Genomic DNA, 26,598 nt, shown 5'->3' on the forward strand with positions numbered 1-26,598 from the left:
AAATATCAGGTATGAAATCACCACGTTGTAAAGTTTTGACGGTATAAATGCGGCTAACTTATGAGATAATAATAATTTAATAACAATAATTATTCTCCTGTAAAGATAAGTATTTTAAGCGCCGATTGCGGGAAATTTTAAAAACTGTAAAATATACTGTATTTACATAGCAAATATATAATTTTTTGATGGACATATATATATATATAAAATTTGATTGGATTTCTAAAGTAAAAACCTCGACGTTGCATCAACTTGAAATTTTACCAGCAACATTTCTCGCCAAAAATTTAAAAAAGGTTCACTTTCCAATAATTTTTTAGAAGTTGCTTATGACTGATAAAGAAATAAATATGTACAAAAATAAAGAGTAGTTCTGAACATTTAACTATGAAATTTAGAAAAAATAAAGTTTATGCCTGTAATACAAAAATAGTTTCTTTGGTATCCGGTTAAGAACAGTTACATTTTGAAATATTTATCCCGTAATAAACATCAACTCATCCGAATTCTAGAGAGGATGGGAGCCGACTAATTATTAATTTAGGAGATAATTTAAAAGTAAATATTTTTTAAAATTATCTAAAATATTGAGACTTTTTATGGTACACTTTGGATAGAAAAGACGTTATAAAATACCTTATTACCTTATGTATTTCAGCCTGACATAGAATTTATTTTTATCTGTCAATGCTGGTTTAATAAATAATTTTTTGTAATTCATTTTTTATTTAGTTAATTAAATACGGTCATTAGGGTATAAAAAAATTTCAACTTTATCTCTGGGAAAAGAATTAAACTTTATCTAAATATTTACTGGGAAAATTCAGTAACATTACAAACTACTTTTTTTAAACATAATAAATAAACAGTGTTTTAATTAAGAATTTTTTTTAGTTTTTTTTCATAGGTAAACAGCTAGAGAGTTGGTTATAAAAAAATGCTTCAGGCGTAATAACAAAGTTTAGTTTATATATTATATTTAAATGCGAGCATTCGGAAATAGCCTAAATTCATTTAAGCGCATACGAATCTACATAATTCTGCATTTTGAAAATACAACATATTAAGTAAGTTTGAAAAAGGTAATTATAAATTATACGGAATGCAGTCAGTTCAAAGCGAACGAAATGCATATATCTCGGAGTTATTTTACTTCTAGCCATTTATTTGTTACAATACTCAAATATTTATTTAATACTTCATTCATTAGACCTTATCGTAACAGTTTTATTTAATTAATTAGTATATAAAGATTTTTGAGGAAGAAAATTCCCTAAAAATGTATTTAAAAACGTTATTTGTGACGGAATAGATTATTTTCAAAACTTTTTAAAAATAAAAGAATATAAAAAATTAACCTGAAAACATACAGTATCTTAAAATGTTAAAATTATTACCCTAAAAATATAAATATTAAAATTAAAAGTTAAATTAAAGTTGAAATTATTTAATTAAAAACTGATACTAAAAAAAAAATAAAAAACACAAACACAAAAATAATTACAAATTCAATTAATATAAGTTTTTTGATTAATTTTAATAAATTAAAAGATTTTGGGTTTTCATTAAAAGTATGAAATCCTTCTTTTCCGTAAATTTTTTTTGTCTCACAACTAGTGTATTTACAATCGGCTCCTTAAGTGAAACCGCAAGTAAATCGTGTGATAATAGCACATGTTACGGGGTTTTGAAGGAACTCCCATAATTAGTCAATCCATAACAAAAATTATCAGTAAGCAATGTTCTTAAAGTTCATTAATAAGAATTGACATAGCTTTATTAACCCTTACTTTTTATGATCCCATCCATCTGCTGATTACATATAATTCGGATTGTAGCTTAGTTTAGGCTACAGTTAGGTTGTCATCACAACCTGAATAGCCGTGTCATCGGCAAAAAAGCGACAGTGACTTTCCGTTCTCAACCGGAAGGTCTGCAATGAAGGTACACTATAAAAAAAGTCCCAAAACTGAGCCTTGTGGAACCCCCGAGTTAGTGTCGAAGAATGAAGATAATTTTTGATTATATTTTACTTGGGAGAAACCACCATCCAGGTAGCTATGAAGAACAACGAAATAAGTTTGAGGAAGGTTCTTTATAAGTAAAAATAATTCATTTTAAAAATATATTTTTACTACGTCGAGATATTAATTTTCTTAGAAATATAGACATAAGATTATAAAAGAAAGGGTTAACAATGCAACAGAAAAAGATTTATAATAATTAAAAATGTTAATTGGATCATGTACTCCTATTATCATATTCTGAAGTTATATTGAAAGGACTGGGATCTGCAAAGAAATGAATTACGTTGAAAAAAAAAAAAATTAACAAGATGTAGTAGGGAAAGAATTAACTACTGAAGGAAAGAAATACAAGTGACAGCATAAAAACTTATATTAGATGAAACTGAAAGATGCCGTAACAACAACAGCAGAACAAAAAATACTTACGTTAAGAAAAGATGAATAAAGAATCAGTAGATTGCCAGACAATACGGGAAAAGTGGAAGAAAGAGGAAAATATAAGAACAGAAAAGGTGATTTGCGGTGAAGGCGCAATTATAGAAAAAGAAAAATAATGCATAAAGGAAAGGAGGAAATAACAGTAACATCTGATAAATTAAGAAACAGAATATGCTCTAAGAAACTACTAGTAGAAATGGAAAATTGTTTTTTATAAAAGCAGATATTTTAAAAGGGAAGAACGGAGGAGATTACAAATTCAATAGAAAACTAAATGATTTCTTTATAAATCATTAACATTAAATAAGACAAGATGAGATCGGATGAGAAAGAAATCCTAAAATAGGAAGTTAAAGAAGAAAATAAAGATATGAAGAACGCAGCTAAAAGTAATGATGACGACAGATAAGCGGCAAATAAAAGTAATTAAATATCTTAATGAGAAGCACTACAAAGCATTATAAAATTGTGAAATTTGATCAAACGGTAGGATACAAGATGATTTTGTAAAGGTCATACACCGATTAGCTTAATTTTTCATTCAGCAAAAATTCTACAACAAAATAATTATCAGAAAACTAAATAAAAACAATATAAATGCAAGAACATAGGAAGTATAACATTAAAAGAGAAGTGAGCTATAAGAACTAATGATGAAATATATATGTTACCGTGAAAGATTGATAACTGGCAAATGTTGATATTTTCCGGTGAATGTCGACAACACCAAATACGTCGGTAAAAGTCTGAAATATTTGCTTATTCGGATCTTCGCCGGTATATGTTGACAAACACAGATAAGCTCTGATGGAGGGCGAAACGATACCTAGAAATGAAAATAAAGTTACATATACAAATTTTTTTTAAATGAATAGTAAATAAAATTTTATTTCATTAATAAATTCTGATTTTTTTTATTTATTATTGTATTATTATTTATGGCATTTTCTTTTTACAATCAGAGGTTAATTATTATTAATAAATCAATATACTTAAATTAAAAAAAAAATTAAAAAAGAGGAGATGAAGTCAGATTCGGACCGATGTGCCTTCCCCTTGTAAGATCCAAATATTTCATTAATAAAACTTTTATTTTTTTATAATTCTGAAACCAATGAAAATAAGTACCACGTATGATACATCGTCAAAAAGCAATCAATGAGGGCTTATTACTGCAGTTAAGAATAGTCAAAAATCCAATTTTTTTTGATTTTGGTATTTTTTGGTCCAGTCGACTGCAATCAAAAGGGAAGGTGCACAATTAGATGTTACAACAGTCCTAAATCCAAAATTTCAACATCCTACGGCTAATCGTTTTTGACTTATGCGAGATACATACATACGTACATACGTACATACATACATACATACATACATGCATACATACATACATACACACGTACGTACAGACGTCACGCCGAAACTAGTGAAATGGATTCAGGGATGGTCAAATTGGATATTTCCGTTGAAATCTGAAAACCGAAATTTTTCGCGATCACTTACTTCATTATTTTCTACAAGGAAGTAAAGTCATCCAATACCAATCTGTAAAGCAAATAGATTACGAGAAACCTTCGTAAAAAAAAAATTTTAATTTAAGCCAAACATAACCTACGCTCGCTATATTCATCTAATTAAGGTTAAATATACATATTATATAAGTTATTCTCTAACATTGGAGGCGATTGATCAAATTCACCGCATTCAGCATGTACTGATGGTGAAAGTTGAATAAGAAAAAAAAAAAAAATTGAACAAAGGGCAAACCGGATGACTATTTATTTGAATCGTTATCGTTCATAACTGCAGTTAACATATTCTGTATATCCTGATTGCCCATTTTAATTTATAAATTGCAGAAAATTTTATTAAATTTTTTTATAATTCGATGAATTTGATAATCACCCCCAACGTTGAAAAATAACATTTATAATTTATGTATTTAAAGTTAATTAGATGAGGTAAGGGAGCGTAGGCTATATTTGGCTTAAATTTAAACTTCATTTTTTTTTACGAGGGTTTCTCGTAATCTATTTACCAAGAAATTGATATTGTGTAATTTTTGTTATTTTCTAGTTCATCTGTATTTGTCGACATATACCGGAGAAGATCAGAAAAAGCAATTTTAATCTTTCATCGATATATTTGGTATGTGTCGACATTCACCAGAGAATATTGGTCTAATTTTGGTCTTTCACGGTAACATATGTATATTTATATTTATATTATATATATATTTCACGGTAACATACATACGTACAAGAAAAATGTAAAATATGTGTTTTATAGATACGAAAAACAAATTTTACCGTTTCATATGCGAAATATAAAAATCAGTACAGTTTTCAAGCTGAAAAATCAACAAAAGATGCGGCTTTACATTTAACTAGAATAATTAACAACAATAATTTTAATAAAAAATTAAGACTATAGGTTCTTAAAATAACTATCCTTAGTCTCTATATCTGTAGTCTCAAAATGAATATTTCCAAATTTCTTAAAATATTATATATATTATTATATTATATACAATATAGTTATAATTATATATATATATATATATATAATGTTATTATTATTATATTATATATTGTTCTTAAAATAGCTATTTGAGACTATAGATTATTAAAATAATAAGATTATACATTTAGAATAATAAGACTTATATTCCTCGACTTAGCTAAGGCATTTGACACAATTTCTCACAAAATTTTAATATAAACTAAATAACTGCGGTATACGAGGACAGTAAAAGAACTGTTTGAAAACTATCTTACGGTTAGAACTCAAATTCAGACTTTAAATAATCATGCATTTTACAAAATAAACATAATTAATGATCTTGAAATAATAAGAATTATATATTTTGCATATGCTCATTCACTTTTACAATATGGAATCAAGATATGGGAAGGAACATACGAGTATGATACCCATCTTAATAAAATATTTATGCTCCAGAAATATTTAATTAGAGCAGCTTTTGGTAGACCAAGGTAGACGCTTATTTTTGAAGAATTTAAAGTGACTACTTTGAGACAAATATATGTCAAGAAAGTAATACTACACATAAACAAAATATATAAATGATTTTGAATTTAAAAATACGCCGTACGATACTCGTTCAGCAAGAACTAATATTTATACAACATTCTTTTCAAAATTAACTGCAAACATCAGTTTTCGTATTACTCCAGTATATTTTGTAACAAAGCCCCCAATCATTTTAACGTCCAAATAATAAATAGTAATGTAATCAAAGTGATAGATGAATGGGTGAAACACAATATATATTTTAAATTACCAAATTGAAATACAAAAATAATCCACACTAATAATAATAAATTTAACATATTATTATAATGAATAGCATACAATAAAATAAATTAATATATTACATAACATTAAAAACTCTACATATATAAAACATATGAATTTTTAAGTGAATACTAAGGATGTATAAAATCATAACGCTATTCAGTTGTCTTATCTTATGAATATTTCTTGTTATCTTATGTATTTTTTTATTTTTATTTATCCATTATGAAATTATTTTTTTTCAAATTTTTTAAATTATGAATGTATTGTATTTTATTTTATTTGATTTCAAAGTAAATTTAAATAATTTTACATTCTGGTTCTATATATTTTTTCTTTCAGTCTATTTTATTAACTTAATTTTTCAATTAAAATTTTTTATGCGGTTTTTTTATGTATCATGTTAAAAAAATCATATATTTTTACTTAGTTAAATATTACATTTTTAATTAGTTATTTTATTAATCATTCTGTTATAATGATATGAACTCGCGGCTAGCGCTTAAAATTTCTTTTGCTAGCTGCGTCAAGGAAAAATATATTGAATAAAATTATGTATGTATTTTTCAATTGGCAATAAATATTACAAATTATTATAAAAATATTAATTAAACTTTAGGAGAACGTTTAAAGAAAACGACGAAAATTGAAAGAAAAATACAGTAATAGCTAAGAAAAAATGTAATAAAAAACGTTTTTATTTAGTTAAATGAAGTAAAACTAAAAAAAAAAAAAAAAACATCTTATGAACATTTTATGATTAGAGTGTACTTCTACACATGTGAGACACGGTGGAAAACAGATAAAAAAACACTGGAAGTTTTCGAAAGGTGGAATAGAGAAAGTGAGAGAAAAGGAAGCGGATAATGAGAATGCAGAATAAGAATATAAGTTTAATTAGAACAATTCAAAATGGTAAAGCTACATTTGTATGTAATCAACGTTATTTGTATTACATTTTTTCCCACAAAGAGTTCTCCCAGAATTAAAACATTACTACTACTTGAATAGCGTAACGAAACTTGCAAAAATGAAAAGAAAATTAGAAAATCAATGCTAAAGAAATATTTGAAATTAATGGGAAAATTGCATAAATATAAAATGGTATGATAATCATTAAAATACAAAATAAAAATGAATTAAAAATGATTTGATAAATTTTATAAATTTAGTTGAACGATTCTTTTTTTGAAGATAAAATTTGTTAATAAAAATATGCAAAAAAATAAATACAAATCTTTTTTAAAATAAGATACCCGAAATGAATTTATACATCTTAAAAAAATGATAGTTTTTCAAACGAAAAAAATACTTTATCGTTGAGTTAAAAAGTATAATGTCCATTTAATAACGAATTAATGATATATATGACACTAGAACATTATTCAGTATTCCAGGAGCGAATCTGAGGAAGTTTTTATTTAAAATTTTGTTTGATATTGATCTAATATCAAAAACATTTTAAATCCGAAGTGTACGTAATATTAGGGTTTAGAGCTGATTGAAATATACTATGAGAGCATATAATGCACTGTCCGAACATATCATATGAGATGGTAAAGTAATAAGCCAAAATTTTAACCTCTATTAATTTTTAATAGCATAAAATGGCAATGATATTCCTGAATTCAAACAAGATAACAATTTCTAAGTTTTCTTTGAGCAACTCTTTCTGAAATATTTATGAACAAGAACAATGGTAGTCGAGAATACAAAATAGCTGTTAAAATATTTATCCATTCTTTAAGGGTGATGTCTTTGTGTATGTAAGTGCGTGTGTACGTGCGAAACCTTTTTTTCTGCTTCAGCTGAACTAAACATACTATTTTTTTTTTCAAAGATTGGAAATAACCCTAAAATGATGTATGATCATTTGATTTTTTTTTGCAGTTTTTTTTGTTTAATATCAGAAACATTGCAATTTTTTTTTTATTTAAGCATGCATATAACTAACTGTAGGATCATTTTTTAGATCCAAAAATATAAATCCAGATGTTTATATTTATGAATATTCAACCTTTACTAAAAATAATACTCATTTACGCTTAAGAAAAATAACAAAATCTAACTTCATCAAATAAGACAGCGGTTTTCACGAAACACAAAAGATTATGAATAAGGACTTATACTTTATTTGCATTTTTTAAAAATTACCGACCCATTTAAATGATACTCCCTGCAATTTATTTAATATAAAATTAAAAATTTATGTTTACAGAAACAATATTATGTCAATAAATTTTTAAACAACACTAAACAAAATTTAACCTAATTTTTTCATCTTTGTTTAATTAGTCCATACACAAGTGCTGAATAATTCTCATTAAAATGTAGATTTTATTAATTATTTTATATAATCAATTTTTCCCCGTATTTACATTAATATTATTTCAGGTATTTATATTTTAGTTTATTATTATGTACTTTTATTTCTAATTTTATAATTAATTTTTTATTCTATGACACTCATATCAAGGTTTTATTAGGGTTTCCCTTGTTTTATTGAGGCAGGTGAAAAAGCTCCCTTTTTTATTTGTAGAGTACACCCATCACTTCCTGATTTAAAATTACTTTTTATAATGCACTAAGAGTACTCAAAAAGTGACGCAACCTTATGGGAAAATGAGGAAATTACAATTGTTGTTGAAAGTAGCCTCCATTGAGCGATTCATATTGCATGCTCTCAAACACATGTTGTAACATTTGTTGAGAAATTGCAGTGACAAATCGTTCAATATCGCTCTGGAATTCAGGAGTGGTACGAGGATTAGTTTTGTAAACGGCATCCTTAAGGTACCCCACAAGAAAAAGTCAGGAGGGGATAAATCGGGAGATCGAGGGGACCACAACCCTTGGAAATCACTTGTCCATGAAAACAATGATCCAAAGAATCATAGTGTTGTTGGATTTATGAGCCGTAGCATTGTCTTGTTGAAACCACGCGTACTCTAGCTGGTCTGCAGGTATAGTGTTTACAAATTGTTGCACCATCTGTACGTAGCGATCACTGTTCATTGTGCCATGAAAGAATGTCATGAAGATTCGCGAACATGAAACTGTACAACAAACACCCACTTTGTCCGTGCAAAGGAAATTCGAGCAGACGATGAGGATTTTCCGTACACCAAATGCGTGAATTCTGTGCATTCACATATTCCATCTAGGTGGAACCGTGCCTCCAACCGAAAAGACTGAAAGCAATAGACGAATTCTTCCCCATCTGGCATTACAGATAACATGTATCACTGACAGAAAGCTACACGCTTTCCAGTAACTGCAGGTAACAACATGTAAAGAACACGAATATGGATGTGTGCGGGTGCATCCTTAAATACTTTGTGATGCCGTGTGGGCATTACCAAGGAGAGACCAGAATGGGTACATAGGCATCGCACAGACTTCTTGGAACTTACCTCCTCGGGGAACGGCGTAGCCGGGTCCCACCCTTACATCACTCTCGGTAGGCTAGAGCCAAAGGCAACCTCTGAGGATATACAATGCATTAGCTGGTCCATCCTCCTACATATGGGGGAAAAAAAACACTTCTTGGAACTAACAGAGTAGGCAGCTTGCACGTCAATCAACTTTTCGGGTGTTACCACTTTTGGCTGTATCTGCCACATTCCCTGACTCTTTGAACTTTCGTACAGCGCTTAATGAAGGACTTGTTTGGTGCATCCACACCATACTTTTCTGTGAAAGCATTCTGGGTCTGGGCATAACTGGCACATCTAAGTTATCGGGAAACAATGAATATTTTTTTGTTGAATTGTGCAATCCATTTTTTTCCTCAATTAAACCTGCAGCAAAAGAAAGAAACATTCTTCCATAAGGTTTCGTCACGTTTTAAATACTCTTTATTATGTAACAATCGGAATAAAGTATTTATTTATCTGTTTATTCTTACTCTCTTTTTTTCCTGTTTAGCCTCCGGTAACTACCGTTTAGATAATACTTCAGAGGATGAATGAGGATGATATGTATGATGTAAATGAAGTGTAGTCAGTCTTGTACATTCTCAGTTCGACCATTCCTGAGATGTGTGGTTAATTGAAACCCAACCACCAAAGAACACCGGTATCCATGATCTAGTATTCAAATCCGTGTAAAAATATTTGGCTTTACTAGGACTTGAACGCTGGAACTCTCGGCTTCCAAATCAGCTGATTTGGGAAGACGCGTTAACCACTAGACCAACCCGGTGGTTTCTGTTTATTCTTACTAAATATATTCTAAATTACTGAGGAAAAATTCAACTTAACAGAGCGGGTTTTGTTTCTGATACGTTACGAAGATTTAACCAGATTTATTACTATAATAAAAATAATAATAATATTTTTAATTTATATTATTTAAAAAAAAATGAATCCTTTCCAATATAAAATCTATTTCATTAAAGTTTTTGATTAAAATTAATTAAAACCGAGAGAGATGTAAGTCAAATGCAGAAGAAAATAGATAATCACAAGTATGGATACAAATATTACGCCAGGATTATACTTTTTTTAAATAGGGAACCTGAAAGCATAAAAAAATAAAGACTAGTAGGGGTAATTTCTTTTAACCAAAGGAATACATCCCCTTTGATGTATTATAAACAGCTAGGAATGTAAATGTAATGTTATTAACTGCATACTTGTTTAAATAGCATGCTTTTGTTTATTTTTATGGATTTTTTTGAAAATTATTTTTTAATCTATCTCTTTTATTTTTTTTTCTTCATACTGACTATGAAATGTAATTCTCTTTTTCTGTTGTTATATCAAATAATAATATCATCACAATCTGCACCACAGAAAATCACAGCATTACTAAAACACAACCCTAACGGATTGTATTTTGTTCTGTTTTTATTTTTTTAATTTTGGTAAATATTTTTCAAAGCTTTTTTTTAGATACGTTACAAGATACAAACGGTATTGTTTGTGTTAAACTGAAATAAAACAGAATTGTTTTTTTTTATTAATTCATTTTTTCATGATTCAAGAGTAAAATAAAACATACTTTGAGAAGCTAAATTTAATAAAATATTTAATGTTAAAATTAAACGAATGTAAAAAATATTGACAGATCTTGATCATTGCTTGTAATTTTCAATAAATTATCGAGTATCCTTTTTTAAATTTATTTTATTTAAAGTACAACACGTTATAACAAAATGTTAAATATAAACATGAAATGACAGAAAAATAAAGAATCATTCAATAATATTGTTTTTATTAAAGATAAATAAATGAAAAATTATTTTAAATAGATGAACCTGTCAATTTTTTAAGGGAGAAGATACCTACTATTCCCTTTTTTCAATTTTTGAATAAAATTAACAGGATTTGTACACATTTGACCAATTGACTTGCGGACAGGTCAATTTAGAGTGAAATGCTCTACGGTTAAAATTGGTTAGCGGTCAAACTGGAGTGAATATCTCTTTAGTAGTATCGTCTATGAAAGGAAATTTTAAATCAGATTCTGACGTGTCGAGATCTAATAAACGAGGAGTTAGCAACTACAAGAAGAAATTTTGACCGGAATGCTTCGACATTTTAATTATTTTATTTATTTACTAATTTTATTTTTTTTTAGCACAGCCAAAACTTTTAGTAGCATATATCCAGCAGCATTTAAGAAGAAAATCGTACAACAATAACGTTCATGTTAAATGAATGGGTGATTTGTAACGAATGAATCTATAGATTTAATTCACGCGTAAGTTTAAGATAAGTACACTCTGTTTTAATATGATGCTAGGTTTGTCCAGAGGAAGGGAAAGGTACTAAATAATAAATTATTGTCGGAGAGTAGCTTCTTATTTAATAAAAATATGGAATGGAATGCAAAGTTGGCAGGAGTCTATTACTCCCTACTTTATCGCAGAACCTGGACAGAGTCCCTTGCTGCTGGATCATTCTAATCGGGCTTGTTTTTAAAAGGGTTATTTTTTTAATCTCGGATCTAATTTTTCAAGTTTTGTCTATTATTATTTTAGTGAATTTAAGACGGATTTAATTGCATTCCAATCCGTTGTTAAACCAGCGTTATCGAACCCATTTCATGGGCCGACCGCGGAAGGCTAGGCTTATAAAGCCTGTCCTCCCGACGTAATTCCCCTTCAGACCGTCCACTGAAGTCCTTTCGGTGCTAACTCTTTAATAGGCTAGCAGGAATACGCCACAACGGGGCACTAGCTATAAGGAGGGAGCAATGCGTCCCCTTTTCCGGAGGAGTCGCAATTGCTGGGATAATTTGTCTTACTGTATGTTTTTTTTTTAAATTTAGACCGCGTTTTTGTTTTATGCGCGACTTACCGTGTTTGACGTCTTCAAACTATATAACTCGCGAAAACTTTTCACTCGCGACCCCGGAAACGCGTCTGACGCACTATTCCGTTTATGGCTCATGCGATATGGAGGCCCCTAAGCCTGGTTTGTCGATTTTCGGCTACCGCACCGCACCATCACGGTGGTTCGTCCAGTACGGCGTGAGGCCGCTTCCTTACAACTGTCGGAGTTGGGTCCTCTCGGCAGATGTCCCGAAGATGACTGTGTTCGGACACAGCCGCTCTCCCGAACAGTCTGCGCGCCTGCGCCACCCCCACCTCGGACACGGATTGAAATCTCGCATCAGATCGGAGAGTGGCGTTCCTGACGAACCACGGAGCTCCAAAGATCGTCCGCAACGCGATGTTTTGGACGGCCTCGATCTTCTTTTGAAGCGAGGAGCTCAACACTGCCCCCCATGCCGGGTAAGCATATGTTAGAATCGGCAGTACGTATAGCCGAAAAATGAGGAGCTTAGTTGCCAGTGGGTACGGGCTGGCACTGTTCAGCACTGGGTATAGCGAGGCTCTGGCGGCCTTAGCCCTCCGGGTCGCATAATTTACATGTTCGCCGAAGGTAAGCCGCCTGTCCAACACCACCCCCAGGTACTTAACTGTTTTCTCAAAAGGGATTTTCTCCCCTGAGATTTCCAGCTCTCTGGTCGGTTTTCGTGTCTTGCATGTGAACATCACGGCCACCGATTTTTCACCGTTGACCCTGATTCTCCACATGTCGAGCCACGGTTCCACTAAGTCCAGCTGCCTTTGGAGCCTCCGGACCGCGTAATCCACATTTGCGGATTCGTAGAAATATGCCGTGTCGTCTGCGTAAAGGGCCGTTTTGACCCCTTCCGACAGCGGCATATCGTTCACGTACAAGGTGTACAAGAACGGGGAAAGTACTGCTCCTTGGGGAACCCCAGCGGCTATTTCTCTGGTAGAGGAAATCGTTTCCCCTACGCGCACGACAAAATGTCGGTCTAGCAGATATGACCGCATCAGTCTGACATAGCGGTACGGGATCGCCGATCGCGCTAGCTTATAAAGCAGCCCGCTATGCCAAACTTTGTCAAAGGCCTTGGCCACATCCAGAAAAACGGCTGCAGTCACCCGTTTCCTGTTCAGGCCTCCGACAAGGTCGTCTATTATTTTTACCAGTTGGAGGGTGGTTGAGTGACCCTCCCTGAACCCAAATTGCTCGGGCCGCACTTCTCCCTCCATGTATCGCCTCAGTTTTTCGAGAAAAATCCTCTCGAACAACTTAGACAATACCGGTAACAGGGAGATTGGCCTATAATTCCGTGGGAAAAGTAAACTTTTCCCCGGTTTGGGTAAACATACGACTTTGGCCGTTTTCCAACAATTCGGGAAATATCCAACGTACAAAATGGACGTGAATATCACCGAAATTGCTGTAATCACGGAGGCCGGTATGTTCCGGAATGCACGGGCGCTGATCCCGTCGACACCCGGGGCCTTGTCGGGGCTTGTGGCCTTAATGGCTGCGGAAACTTCCGCTTCAGTGACTTGGTCAATCTCTAGAGGGGCGTCCTCCACCTGTGAGAAATAATCTACAAGAAAGGATTCCACCTCGGTTGTGTGCTCGTCGTTCGGGGAGGGAGGGGGGTTTGGAGTGAACTGCTCCTCCAAGGTATCGGCGAATACCTCGGCCCTCTCCGCCTCCAAGTATGCAAGAAAACCTCGCTGCCCCACAACCGGATGGCGAGGCTTCTTCCCTTCTCGCAGTCTCCTGTTCAACCTGAACACCGAGGAGATGTCGTCAGAGACCGAGGCGAGGTATTCGTTCCACGAATCCTCTCGATGGCTTGTCAGCAGTTGTTTTACCCTGTCCGTTTGATTATAAAAGGCCCGCTTATCAGCGGGGGACAGGGTGATTCGATATCTCCTCCTCAGTCGTCGTTTCTCCGTTATGGCTTCGGAGATATGAGGAGGGAGGTCGTTTCGAACAACTGCTCGAGTTTTGGCCGATGAGCTGCCTGCCAGGGCCTCGGTCATTGACGACGTGACGCGCCCGACAGTGTCGTCGATTTCCTCCGGGGTGTTCAGGAGCTCAGGATTTACCGGCCTGTACTCCCGCTGGAGGGTCTCGTAGAACCTTTTCCAGTTGACTGACCTTCGGGGTATAGGCGGGGGATCTCGGCCACCCCCTGCCTGACCTAGTTCCAACAGGACAGGGGAATGGTCCGAGCTGAGGTCTTCTATCGTTTCAATCATGAATGGGAGGGTACCCCCCTTCATGACTGCGATATCCAGCACGTCAGGCCTAGATCTGCCTGAGCGATGCACGAACGTGGGCACCTCAGGGCCTACGACGACCAAGCGGCGGGCTCTCGCCCTTTCGTACAGCAATCTGCCATTCGGATTTGTCAGAATGCTGTTCCATGACACGTGTTTGGCATTGAGGTCGCCCATGAGTATCACGGGTCCATCCCAATTTTCCAGCACGGCATCCAGATCTGCGCCGGTTACCGCGTCGTTCGGCTTGCTATAAGCCGAAACCAGCCGATACACCGTGCCCAGATGCTCCACATGCATACACGTTTGCTCCATCACGTTTGTATGAAGAACAACGCGCGTATGCATGTGGCGTCTGTGGACTAAAACCGCAGTTCCACCAGAGGTGCGAGATCCGGGTCGAACTGGCCTATCCGTCCTATATGTAAAATAGTTCCGAAGGGTCAGTTGCTTGTTTGGGTTCAAGCACGTCTCAGACAACAGTATCACGTCTATCAGTAGATCCTCGGCCAGACGGCATAGTTCCTCCGTCCGGCCTACTACTGAGTTGGCGTTCCACTGCAAGAGTCTGAGGGTGGCCCTAACCATACCTGGACAGTACAGCCATGAGGCACTCTATTAAGGACTGAATACAGTCCTTGAGAGATTTTGCCTGGAGCAGGCGTGGCAAAACCATCATGATATCTGGCAGGATATCCTTCACTGTCATCTGCGACAGGAAGTCCATGCCAGTGGTCTCCAACGGGGTAGCCGGTTTCGGATTGCCGCTGGGGGTGCCTTTTGGCGCGGCCGCCCTTTTGGTGGGGCGCGGGGCCACAGTGTTTTTAACAGCCTGCTTGGCCTTCCCAGCCGGAGCAGGCTTTGCCTTTCCCGTCGAGGAAGGCTTGGCCTTCTTCGCCGGGGCCGGCTTTGCCTTTCCCGTCGAGGAAGGCTTGGCCTTCTTCGCCGGGGCCGGCTTTGTCGCCGCCTTTTGTTTCACCACCTTCTTGGTGGTTGCCGCCGGTTTTGGCTTGGCGGGTGTTGGGGAGGGTACCTCCCCTTTTTTCACGACCGCTTTGGCCACAGGTGCCGGCACCTCCGGTTTGGGGACTGTTTTTCCCCCACCGGCAACACGGGCCCAGCTGCGGCCGTCCAAAGTCGCGGGCTTTTTAAGTCCCTTGACTTTGTTTGTCTGCTCCTTATAATAGGGGCAGCCCCTGTAATTGGCCGGATGTGGCCCCTTACAGTTGACGCATGAGGCTGGTTCCTCACGCGGCTTGACGCAGGCAGAAGTGTCGTGGTTTCCACCACACTTTACGCATTGCTGGGCCCTCTGGCAGTAATTGGACGAGTGTCCAAATTTCTGGCATCTGTGGCACTGGGGTGGCCCCCCTCGTGACACAAATGCAGTCACTGCGACCTTGCAGTAAAAAATACTGCCAAGGTCATAAATGGCCCGGGCCAAAGGGGTCCTCTTAAGGGCCACTAGGCAGGTCGGGGTTTCCCGACCGTCCCTTGTGAGGAGCTTCTTAACCGAAACCACCTCATAGCCAAGGGAGGTCAGTTCCTCCCTTACTTCCTCCGGGGCAGCCCCATAGGGGATCCCCCGTATAACCACCTTCAGCTCCCTGTCCTTCGGGAGCTGAAAGGAGTGAAAGGCGATTCCCTTCGAGTGCAGAAAACTCTGCACCGCCCGGTAATCCGCCTCGCTGCCCAGCTGCAGCCTTATCGAGAGCCCGGTGCTTTTAGCCACCAGGCGCCCCCCAATCCTCGACTTTATGTCCCTCGCCAATGCTGGCCACTCTTTCGGGCAGTCCAGCATTATCGGCGGGATTTTCTCCCGCCTGACGGTAGCAGGCTGTGATGGGGCCCCATCATCAGCCTGCGAGTTGGCAGCTGCTGCAGCCTTGCTGCAGCCCGCTACGGGCTCCGCCTCCATAGGAGGCGCGGAGTCCCGGCGTTTCTGGCGCTTCCTAGCGCTAGACCCGCTTTCCTCTCCACCGTCGGACAGTTCCGTGGTGGGAGAACGGGGTGGAGGAGGCCTTATTTTTCCTTCCATTGAGGAAAATAAGGAAGAAAAATTTAAAAATTAAAATTAAAATTAAACTTAATTTACACTTCTTAATCTACACTTGCTGTAAAATAAAATCACTGACAAGAAAATCAATTAAAAAATAAAATTATTTTAAAAGTAGCACAATAGTCCTATAATAATAGGCTATTTACTTAATGTATTCACAATGACTACAAGAGTTCACTTTACATTATTAGAAATATTGAATAGGATAAAAGTAAAATTAAGAAAAGGATTATCCTTTTCTTAATGTGACTGGCCTGTAGTCCAGGTAGCTGGCCGCCCGGCTGATGTCCTAGCAGACCCTTCTCACATTGTCTGGCGACGCAGGTAGAAGAACTGTTGAACACCTGGCTGGACTGGTTACAACTGACAATTCACAGAGCACAATAAAACACAACCTTTCACTACAAGAGCCAAGGATGGAATTAATAAAAATAGAAATACAAGTTGATTACAGAATAAGAGAAAATGTTGAAATCTGTTTTCGATACTTTTTATATAAGAATGAATTCTCTAAGAAGAAAGAAATTTACTTTAAAATGAAAAAAATAGGAATGATTGGAGTTAAATATTCATTTTTTTCACTTAAATTCCTTTACAAATGTTAAACAGCTGACTTAAAAGACCACATATCCTTATGATTTTATGACATAAATCCAGTATACTTAACTTTAACCGAAGAACATGCTAAAGGGTTCAAGCAATATTTATAATTTTAATAAGTTTGATAAATTTCAAAATTTTAAATAGAATATTTCACCTATTGTTATACCACAAACTCAAACTAATAATCAGAGCAGAGCCGGAAATTATAAAATTACTTTCTGTAAGCTGCATTTAAACCAACTATTCTATTATGTTACAGGATAAATAGATGAAAAATCTTGATTAATATTTGTATATTCGTTTATTTGATAACGTATGTTGTTTTTATGAATAAAATAATAATTTTAATTTTTACTGATTTGAATTTTATTTGGGTTTTTGTCATAACTTCGTAAACTTTTCAGTTACAGTAACAAAGAATAAAAAGTAAACTATAAGAAATTAAATAAATTTCTATTTTTATACGAATTATTCTCTGTAAAAGACATCTTTTTGCGTGACCTGTAAGAACCGCGCAGGAGAATTGTTGTGCTCACTTATTATCTTACACACGTAAAAAATCAAACGGAACTTTAAAAAGGCTGTTTGATTTCCTACAATAAAAATATATATATATATATTTTTTTAATCTTTAATAATATTTCTCTCATTTAATCTCCACTTTCACAAAACTGGACTGTAGGTTAATTGGATTGTAAACCTAGGCAATTATTTCTGAAAAACAACAGACCAGAGTTTTTTTTTATGTTTAACATGCTACTATCCATTGCTTTTGAAGAAAATATTCTACGGCAGAATATGATAATTTGTAAAAAAATTATAATACTGATTTTTAATCGATTTAAAAAATAATACTGTAATAAAAACGTTAAACAGTTTCTAAAACAAATACTAAAGTGCAATAATTTAATCCGTGAAATAAATTTTGTAAATCTCAATAAAAGTGTATGCCTGTTATTAGGCTTACAAGTATATCCCGAGAATACTCAACCTCTTGTATTAGTTTGGGGAAAATACCACGGCGAACAGAAGTATACATAAAATATAAGTACAAGTTAGAATTGCTATTTGAGGTTCGTGGGAAGATAAATGCTTAATGAAAATTTGAGTAACCAATTCTACTTTCAAGGAATTGTAATTAAGCTAATGTAATTATTTCGCAATCTTATTTTATAACTTATTTTCTTTATTGTATTGTTACAACGTATATATATATTTCTAAAATCAAACAAAAGTTTCTAATCGACTTTATTTAAATCACAATTAATATAAGTCATCAGGAATTAGTTTGTTATTAGTTATGTAACAATAATGTACTCCAACACCCTTTATACTTTAAAGGTCTCTTTTCCGTGAAAAGGTATATATTTAAATTATAAAAATATCTTTAAACAATACAAAATCATATGAAATACAATAAATTGATTATTGGAAAAAAATCATATTCGATCGTCTGAAGAGAACCACAAAACTTATAAAAAAAGAAAATCCGAAAAAGAAAGACAATTAAAAAACCTGTTCTATAATATTTCTTTTTTTTTTGAGTAATGAATTAATTCACCTCAAGCTTACAAAGAAACTTGTGCGTCGGAATGTAAAAACAGAAATTTGTAGTGTATGAAAAATACCATACCTGACCGGGATTTGAACTCGGAGCCTCCAAATAAAAGGCCGAGACGCTATTACTCCGCCACCGAGACCATTAAATAAATAAATTAATACATTTTTATCTAGATATCCATTAAAGATATAAAGTAAGTAATACTTTGACTTACAAAAACAAAGTAAATATGTAAATTACGAAAGTAAGTAAATATATAAATAATAGGTAAAACCCTACTGCAATAACAATTTAAAACAAAATTAATAGTGGTATTCTTGAATTAGAATGTGTCTTCAATGCTAAGATTTACTACAGTCTTATCACAGCCAAATTTATCTATAGGAAAAAAAATTCTTACGTATAACTGCCAAGAAGACCGAGTATTCGTTTTTTTCCGTGGGAGGAGGCAAAAACTGCTGTAGACGCCCAGCAGCCCTACTACTGGGTATGTGAAGTTTCCCGCCAAAATATCACTAAACAGGGAAAGTAACCTCCCCCTCAAAAAACCATGAAAGCATTATTCGGGACATGTTGCTGTCATCACGGAACAAAGTAATGGACCCGCAGAAGGGTAAGCGCAGACCTTAAGGAGTCCCATCCCTCATACTGAATGAACAACCCGCAGGTCCGGACTGCCGCCGGCTCCTCGTACGAGCGGTCCACCAACCTACGACCTAAGCCTCCGACGCTTTGCCACGGACCCTTCAAGTCTGGCATAACTGGCCTTCTCAATGATTCTCAAAGTCAACAAGAGATTCGCGTCGACAAGATCGGCTTAGAGATGGCCACCACATCCACACCAATTTGGAGAGCCGCCTGCCAGCGATTATCGACAGCCTGTCGGCCACCTGTGCGCCTTGTGTTGTAGAATCTTCATGACTGTTTAGCAGTCGCTGAACGACTTGTGGGGCTCCGCGCCACACAACCTAGAAGACGCTATCTCGGTGCATTGCTGTCGTCGATGCCCAGGCCGGCACAATTAAAACTAAGGTCAGATCGGTCAGTACCGGAGGACCTCGACGCAACATGCCCTGTGTTCCAACATCGGGTTTCCATGTCCCGAATGACAGCAAGGGAGTATTCGTTATTTGAAAATATGTAATATGGAGTAACATATTATTTTAACTTGCATCGCTTTAAATTTTTTTTACCTTAAATTGAGCGTAACTTAAGAACGACTCAACCAATCTTCATCAAATTTTCACATGCGCAAATTTAGATATTTGAAAAAAATTTAAAAACAAATACATGAAAATAATATAAAATTAATAAACAAATACTGAATTACTACTGTGCGTACAATTGAATTATCTTAGCTACCGGTCTTTAATTTAAGAATTTTTACTATTTCTAAATTTAATTTAATTATTTCAGATTAACTCAAGTTATTATTGAAGATTAAAACAAACAGGCACAGAGTTTTGACGGGTCTCGTGCAAAACAATAATCAGTTCATCCGATCAGATCTCAAATATCGACGTAAAATGTAAACAAGAAGACCGATTTTTCGTTTTCGACGCCCTCATTATTTCGCACTAAGAAACGCACTGATTTTCAGAATACATCACGCTATATACATTTTTCACAATCTTTTTTCGAGCATATCTACAATGAAATTGATAAGGTAGTTTTGGAGAATTTCGAGCCACAAAATTTCACACATACGTTTGTAAATAAACAAAAAAAATATATATATATACACACACCAGGTAATATTTAAATATGGAAACAGCTTTATACAACATATCTGAGAGGTACTTGGCGGCAGAAAGAAATGGGGTTCAACATAGTTAAAAAAAATGTGTATTATGGAGGGTTTTTAATTTTTTTCTGCCATTTTAAATTTTCCGTATTGAATCAAACTTCATTTTTTAAAAGATGGACCTATGACACATGATTTCAATTTAAAATTTTTAAATAAAAACAATGATGAAATCCCTTTTTCTGTAAACTCCTTCGTTATCGAGCTATAAGCATTCAAATGTTGCAATGACGGAAAAATCGTGATAAAACAAGTTGCATGAGCAATTTTATGGCATTTTACATTCGTAATGCATATAATAACAAACTTTAACCACTGCTATAATATTGATAATAATAAACAATAACTAATAATTAACAGCAACAAATTAAACGTCTATATCACCTGATATTATTTTCTAAATAAAAATTAATTTCCAGTGTTAATATCAGCTGAAATTATTTATATTGTACTTTTTTGTTATAAATCAATTAGTTGCATTTTACACATGCATAAAAGCTTCTTTTTTTTCTTTTACATTTATACTTCTAATAATCGATTAAAATTATACAAAAATGGTATATAAAAAAGTTAGTTTTATTTTAAACAATTTAAGCATTTATTCTTTTATTTTTAATTGTAAAAAAATATAATTGCAATTTTAATTCATCATTTATTATTTTAAAAATAATAATTTTTCTAATTATTTCGTTAGAATTTTTAAAAATACTTTTTTAATATAAGATCTATTAAAAATGAATAATTAATTGTCTACTACAAGTTGTTATAAATAATGTATAAAATCAATTAAAATAGAAATTAAAAAAAATAAAATCTTAACTATAATAATAATAAACTAAAATAAAAGTTTTTCTTTAAATTTAGGGGGAGATTTTTGGGGTTGCTCAAAAAACAAATCCGTAAAAATTTTTTTTTATTTTTATTGTAACGATACAGCAACTTTACAATCTGTTTAGCAAGATAATTAAACAATACGTAAATAAGATGTATTTGAACTAACATTAAGTTGCCACAGACCCAGCGGCTTGTGAATAATACTCGTAAAATAGAAGAGCACTCCATACGGCCAGACTATAAAGTCATCTAATTGAAACGATAAGGTAAACCAAGAATATTGCTTCAAAAATCTTGAAAAAACACTGATCTCGTGTTACCTAATAAATTAACCGCCAAATAATTCGGGTGCCAATCCAAACGATTTTGATACCGTAGGCTGACCAGAGAGATTTCCTGCCGAACGGTTCGCAACTTACGATCATTTTATATGAGGCTATTAGTAATGTACCAGGGTATGTTAAGCATATTCCGCAGTGTTTTTGTTTGGTTGCGTAAGTATGTAAATACTGGAGTTGCACGCTGTACCCCACAATTCAAGTTCAAACAGACTTCAAAACGGATTTATAAATCAATAATTTACTTTCTCCTTAGAGCCGTGATCTATTTCCTATAATAAATTTTAAAAAAAAATCGTAGTTTTTTTAATTTATAATAGTATGTAGTTAACAAAAAAATACGAGCGTGATAAAAAATATTTACAAATTTTAAGGTAAAAAAATTTTAAATAAGTCCACTGTTTCATTAAAAATTAAATAATATGAATATTTATAGTCGCATCAACGCATAGTTGTAGCCCCATCGTTTGTAGTCGCATTAACGATAAGCTAAATATCGACGATAACTAAGTATTTTGTATTTTTGTATATTTTATTAAAAAAAAAAATTGCGTGTCAATAATACTTATTTTAATCTACCGGATTGCTCTAGTGGTAAACACATCGTCGTGAATCAGATGATTTCGAAGTCGAAGTTTTCTGGTTCAAATCCTAAGTTAATTTTATTCGGATTTGAATACTGGATCGTGGATACCGGTATTCTTTGGCGGTTGGATTTTAATTAACCACATGTTTCAGGAGTAGTCGACCTGAGTTTGTTAAAGACTATAAATGTACCGGTACAGTTATATTACACTGATAAGTCGCTAATGACTTTTTGATGCTACTATAAAAAAAGTATTAAAAAAAAAAGATTTATTTTGACATAATAATTATTTAACAATTTTGTAATTTTATATTAAATGATTGTTTTTTTATTTCATTTTAATGTGTGCGCGCACGCGCGCGCGCGTGTGTGTTTGCGCACGTTAACATGTGTGCGCATCGTAAAACAAATGATGTTTAAATAATATAAAATTGATTACAAAAAAAAAATTACCAAGAGTTAATATAATTTTAGATAAAACATTTTTATTGGGTTCAAAAATAGTTTAGTAATTTCCAAGAGCTATTACATTTTTATTTTGTAAAGATGTAAATTAAAATAAAAGAAACAATGTTTTATTGACCAAAAAAAATTGGTTTTGTATTTGTCTGTTCAAAGTTTAAGAGTGTTAACCTTGTTTTTTCTATAGTTTTCCAAAATTACATCGAAAAAAATGCTTTTTTTTTAAATTTGCGAACAAATCTTTCCATAATAACATACTTTTTACAATATCGCGTTTATTTTTATTCATTTACAATATTTTTTTAATAATACTTTAAAATAAAAACTTGAAAAATCGGTTTTATGATTTTTTTTCATAATCTGTGTACGTTGATTAAATAAGGGAATAAAAATAATATTTTTCTGACAGTTCGTTGTTGGGGGTCTTGAATTTTATTGGAAGTAATAAGTATGCTTATTAGATTATTACTAACTAGTATTTCTTGCTTCGACTTACTTTAAATTTATACGGAAATTAAAATAAAGAAAAGAAAAGCATTTTGATCTGTTTTTTAGAATGAAGAAAAATCTATTCGTTTCTAAAAACTACAAACATAAAGGGACAAAAACGGTGTTAGATTAATTGTAACATTTCTTAAATAACACTTAAAAGGTAAATGTACTGTAATGTGTTATTACAATATGTAAGCTAAACATAATTCTACAAGAGCAACAGGAGAACGGTTAATAATATTTGCGTGTTAAACAAGCGCTTATTAGGGAACACAGCTTGTGGTAAAGCAGCGACGGCACAATTACAAGAGGACTAAAATGTAAAGTCTAACCCTTAAACGGTTGCGTGATAATGAAAGCCGCAGCATTTAGTGCCGGAAGCAAACTGCTTTTACTGTTTGGGTCAATAAAAAAAAACTGCTTCTGGAAAAATTATAGATTTCTATTTTTACATTTTCAAATAGAAAATGAAAAAATATTATTCGATAACAAAACACACACACACTGAGACACAACTAATAGATCTATTGAAAATAATTCAGTGAATTTAAAAAAAATAAACGCACGATATTAACTCCGCCTTTCTCTCAAAATATGTATTTTAGTACATATTTACTGAGTGTTTTATTTAAAACTTCAATGGAATGATATTAAAGACAATAAAATGTATACATTTTGTATCGAGTGAAAACAATTCAAGGAAAAACATTAATAAAACTAAAGATTAAAAAAATATATGTATATCTATATATATATATATATATGGGTTACATTATAAGAAGCCTTTGAAGATTTTGTTAAAATCTTTTTACTAAAAACTCGTTCAGGAAGTATTTTAGTACCAAAAAAATCTAACAGAAAAAATAAAATAAAGATTTGAATCAAGTTCCGTTGAAAAAACACCTTCACAATTTCAAACCAAGGTTCTGTAACCTCTAAGCGAAAATTTTTTTCTAATTTATAAAATGGACATAAATGTCTGTATTAGAAGAGATTAAGAAGGCCGAATTACACATCTATTCCAGGTTGGGGTTTTTATAAAATTATCAGATATGAAATATACACGAAGCGGTCTACGGTCTAAGCTCGAGTTCACCACCTTTTAATTAACCATAGAAATATCAAGAATGTCAGTAACTCAAACAGATTTCGGTAGCTTTATCAATGATCTGCTGGGTATCTAGACAAAATCCACGCTTAGTTACAAGCGAGTAAAAGATCACGAGTAAGGAAAATTGATTATTATTGAGAAATAAGAGATCTTCACAGAAATAGGATAAAAATACCCGTGGGAGTGTTTTAAAACACTCTCCAGGTAGTAAGCACGCCTCCCTTCCATAATTCATCAAAGTTCTTTTACCGAAAATGGTATCAATAGATAAATGATTTTCCATTGTCCAGCTCAAATGCATGCTGCGATAAATCGTTTTTTCTGTACATAGTAACTACCTGAGTGATTCCGCAATGAAACCACGCACACTTACAGAATTTTACAGTATATAGGAGAGCTATTTATCCGGGTATATCTAGTCACAGCTAGCTGTACCCGGATAAATAGCAATAAAAAAAATTAAGGAAATGCAAATGAAGCAAACAAACCTATTTATTATTTTTTAATATTTTTTTTTAAATTATGACGAGGGCATTATAATCCAGGTGATATAAAAAACTGAAACTAGAAAAAGAAAGGGTGATTTACCGAATTTGACAGTTTCTTACATTTAATCGCGGATTTTGAAATATTATAATTTAATATTAGTATATAAAATTCTTAATCCTTATTATTGGTAATAATTATTTAAAATTTTAAAAAACTCAAAAAAATGCTGCAATCTTTTCTTCCACAAGAACTATCTTAGCAGATTAGCAGCCTCTTCAATGAATTTATTGGTAGCACTAAATGGCGTCTATCTAAAAACATTAGGAAACTTTCTAAATACGTAATCGAATAATATAATCGACCCTTCTTTACAATCTATTTATACAATAACTTTTATACAATTTATTTTCGAAATTTTTTGTGTAATTATAAAATTTATGTAAAAAGAATTGGATATTTATGTATTAGCTCGTCAATCATAACCATAATGATTCCGTAATTTTGAAGTATTTTCAAAGTTACGGATCATTAACATATTTTATATATTAAAAATATAGGCATTGTTGCTGATAATTATAGATATAAATTAATCAGACTTAAACTACGCTCGCTTCGCTTGCTAACTTCGACTAATTAACAATAACGTTTTGATTATTTAAATAATAAATAATTACAATAATTACTGCGTTTTTTTACCTTTTCCCCCGGTACGGATCCTGCAGTTAAGTATTACACAGCCCAGGGGAGTGTTCTTTACTATATTGGGCTTCCACGTCTCGGCCCGCCGGTCGATCTTACTTTGCGCCCGTCTCAAACCCCTAGAGTACGATTCCACCAGACCCGGCTATGCCGTCCCTGGGACCCCACTCCGGGAGTCGGGACTTGGTCTTTATGCCAATTCCTCTAACGGGGACACCTCGAGTGGGGCATCTCCGTCGGTATTTTTCTCTCGGGGGTGTGAAAGTCTCTGTGCTTCATCGCCACCGTCCAATCGTGCAAGTACGTGCGAACGGCAGCTCCGCAGAGGGCTGTCCCTCATCCCCGGCCCCCAATCCTTCTCCTGAAGAACCCACGCCTCGAACCCTGTGATGGCTGCATTTATTATTTAAATACTCAAAACATTATTGTGTTATTAATCAAGGTTAGGAGCGAAGCGAATGTAGGTTAAGTTGGGTTAAATTATATGTATAAAATAAATAAATATAAATGGTTATAAAAATGGTAATATAATGGTTATATCGGCTGATATTAACAATAACCCAAAAGTTTGCAATTTATTGGTCGACGGGCTACGTGAGTACCCAAAATTGACAGAAATGTATTAAAAAAAATTAAACACAATATAATCGAATGTAACATTACAAATTCAGAAAGATTATTTTTTTTAGACAGTAGCATAACAGTTAAAACTAAGCTGTGCTAGTTTATTAGGAAAGATCTTATGAAAGAAAAAATTTAGTACTTTGAAAGTGAAAAGATTAAAAAAAATTATTACTTCAAAACAAAAATATTATGAAGATATTATACAAGGGTTAAAAAAAAAAATATTCTTAAATTCTTATACATTCTAAATACATTATAAAGAGTGACATTAAAGTATGGTAACGAAAATTAAGGTCTACCAAAAGGTAGCAACAAGTAGTAAGATACATTAGTAGTTATAACATTACTTACTTATGGTGTTTGAAATTCTTGACTACCATCTTAGATCCGTCATATTGCATCAATTTATTATTTTTTCAAAATAAGAACTCTTAAAAACTTTGATATACTATTTTAGTCAACATTTTACGAAAAAAACATTGCTGACAACCGTTTCTCGATGACTGCCTTCGTTTTCGAGAGTAATAAGAAATCGAAGATGCAAAAACTGAAAAATCACGGTAGTAATAAAACGAGGT

At 33.5% G+C, this 26,598-nt stretch overlaps 1 protein-coding gene and 1 long non-coding RNA gene across 3 annotated transcripts in view; one reads left to right on the forward strand and one right to left on the reverse strand.

Moving 5' to 3' along the window:
- Tk (Tachykinin) overlaps positions 1-26,598 on the forward strand; it is a 619,288-nt gene that overhangs the window by 340,763 nt on the left and 251,927 nt on the right. The gene's annotated exons all lie outside the window — the stretch shown is intronic.
- LOC142324984 (uncharacterized) overlaps positions 1-26,598 on the reverse strand; it is a 703,430-nt gene that overhangs the window by 339,706 nt on the left and 337,126 nt on the right. The window contains exon 3 of the long non-coding RNA XR_012756465.1: positions 3,140-3,294. This is a non-coding gene — a long non-coding RNA (uncharacterized LOC142324984). The remainder of the gene's footprint in view (positions 1-3,139; positions 3,295-26,598) is intronic.

Source organism: Lycorma delicatula, chromosome 5 (genome assembly GCF_047948215.1).
Source record: "Lycorma delicatula isolate Av1 chromosome 5, ASM4794821v1, whole genome shotgun sequence".
Taxonomy (NCBI): Eukaryota; Metazoa; Arthropoda; class Insecta; order Hemiptera; family Fulgoridae; genus Lycorma; species Lycorma delicatula.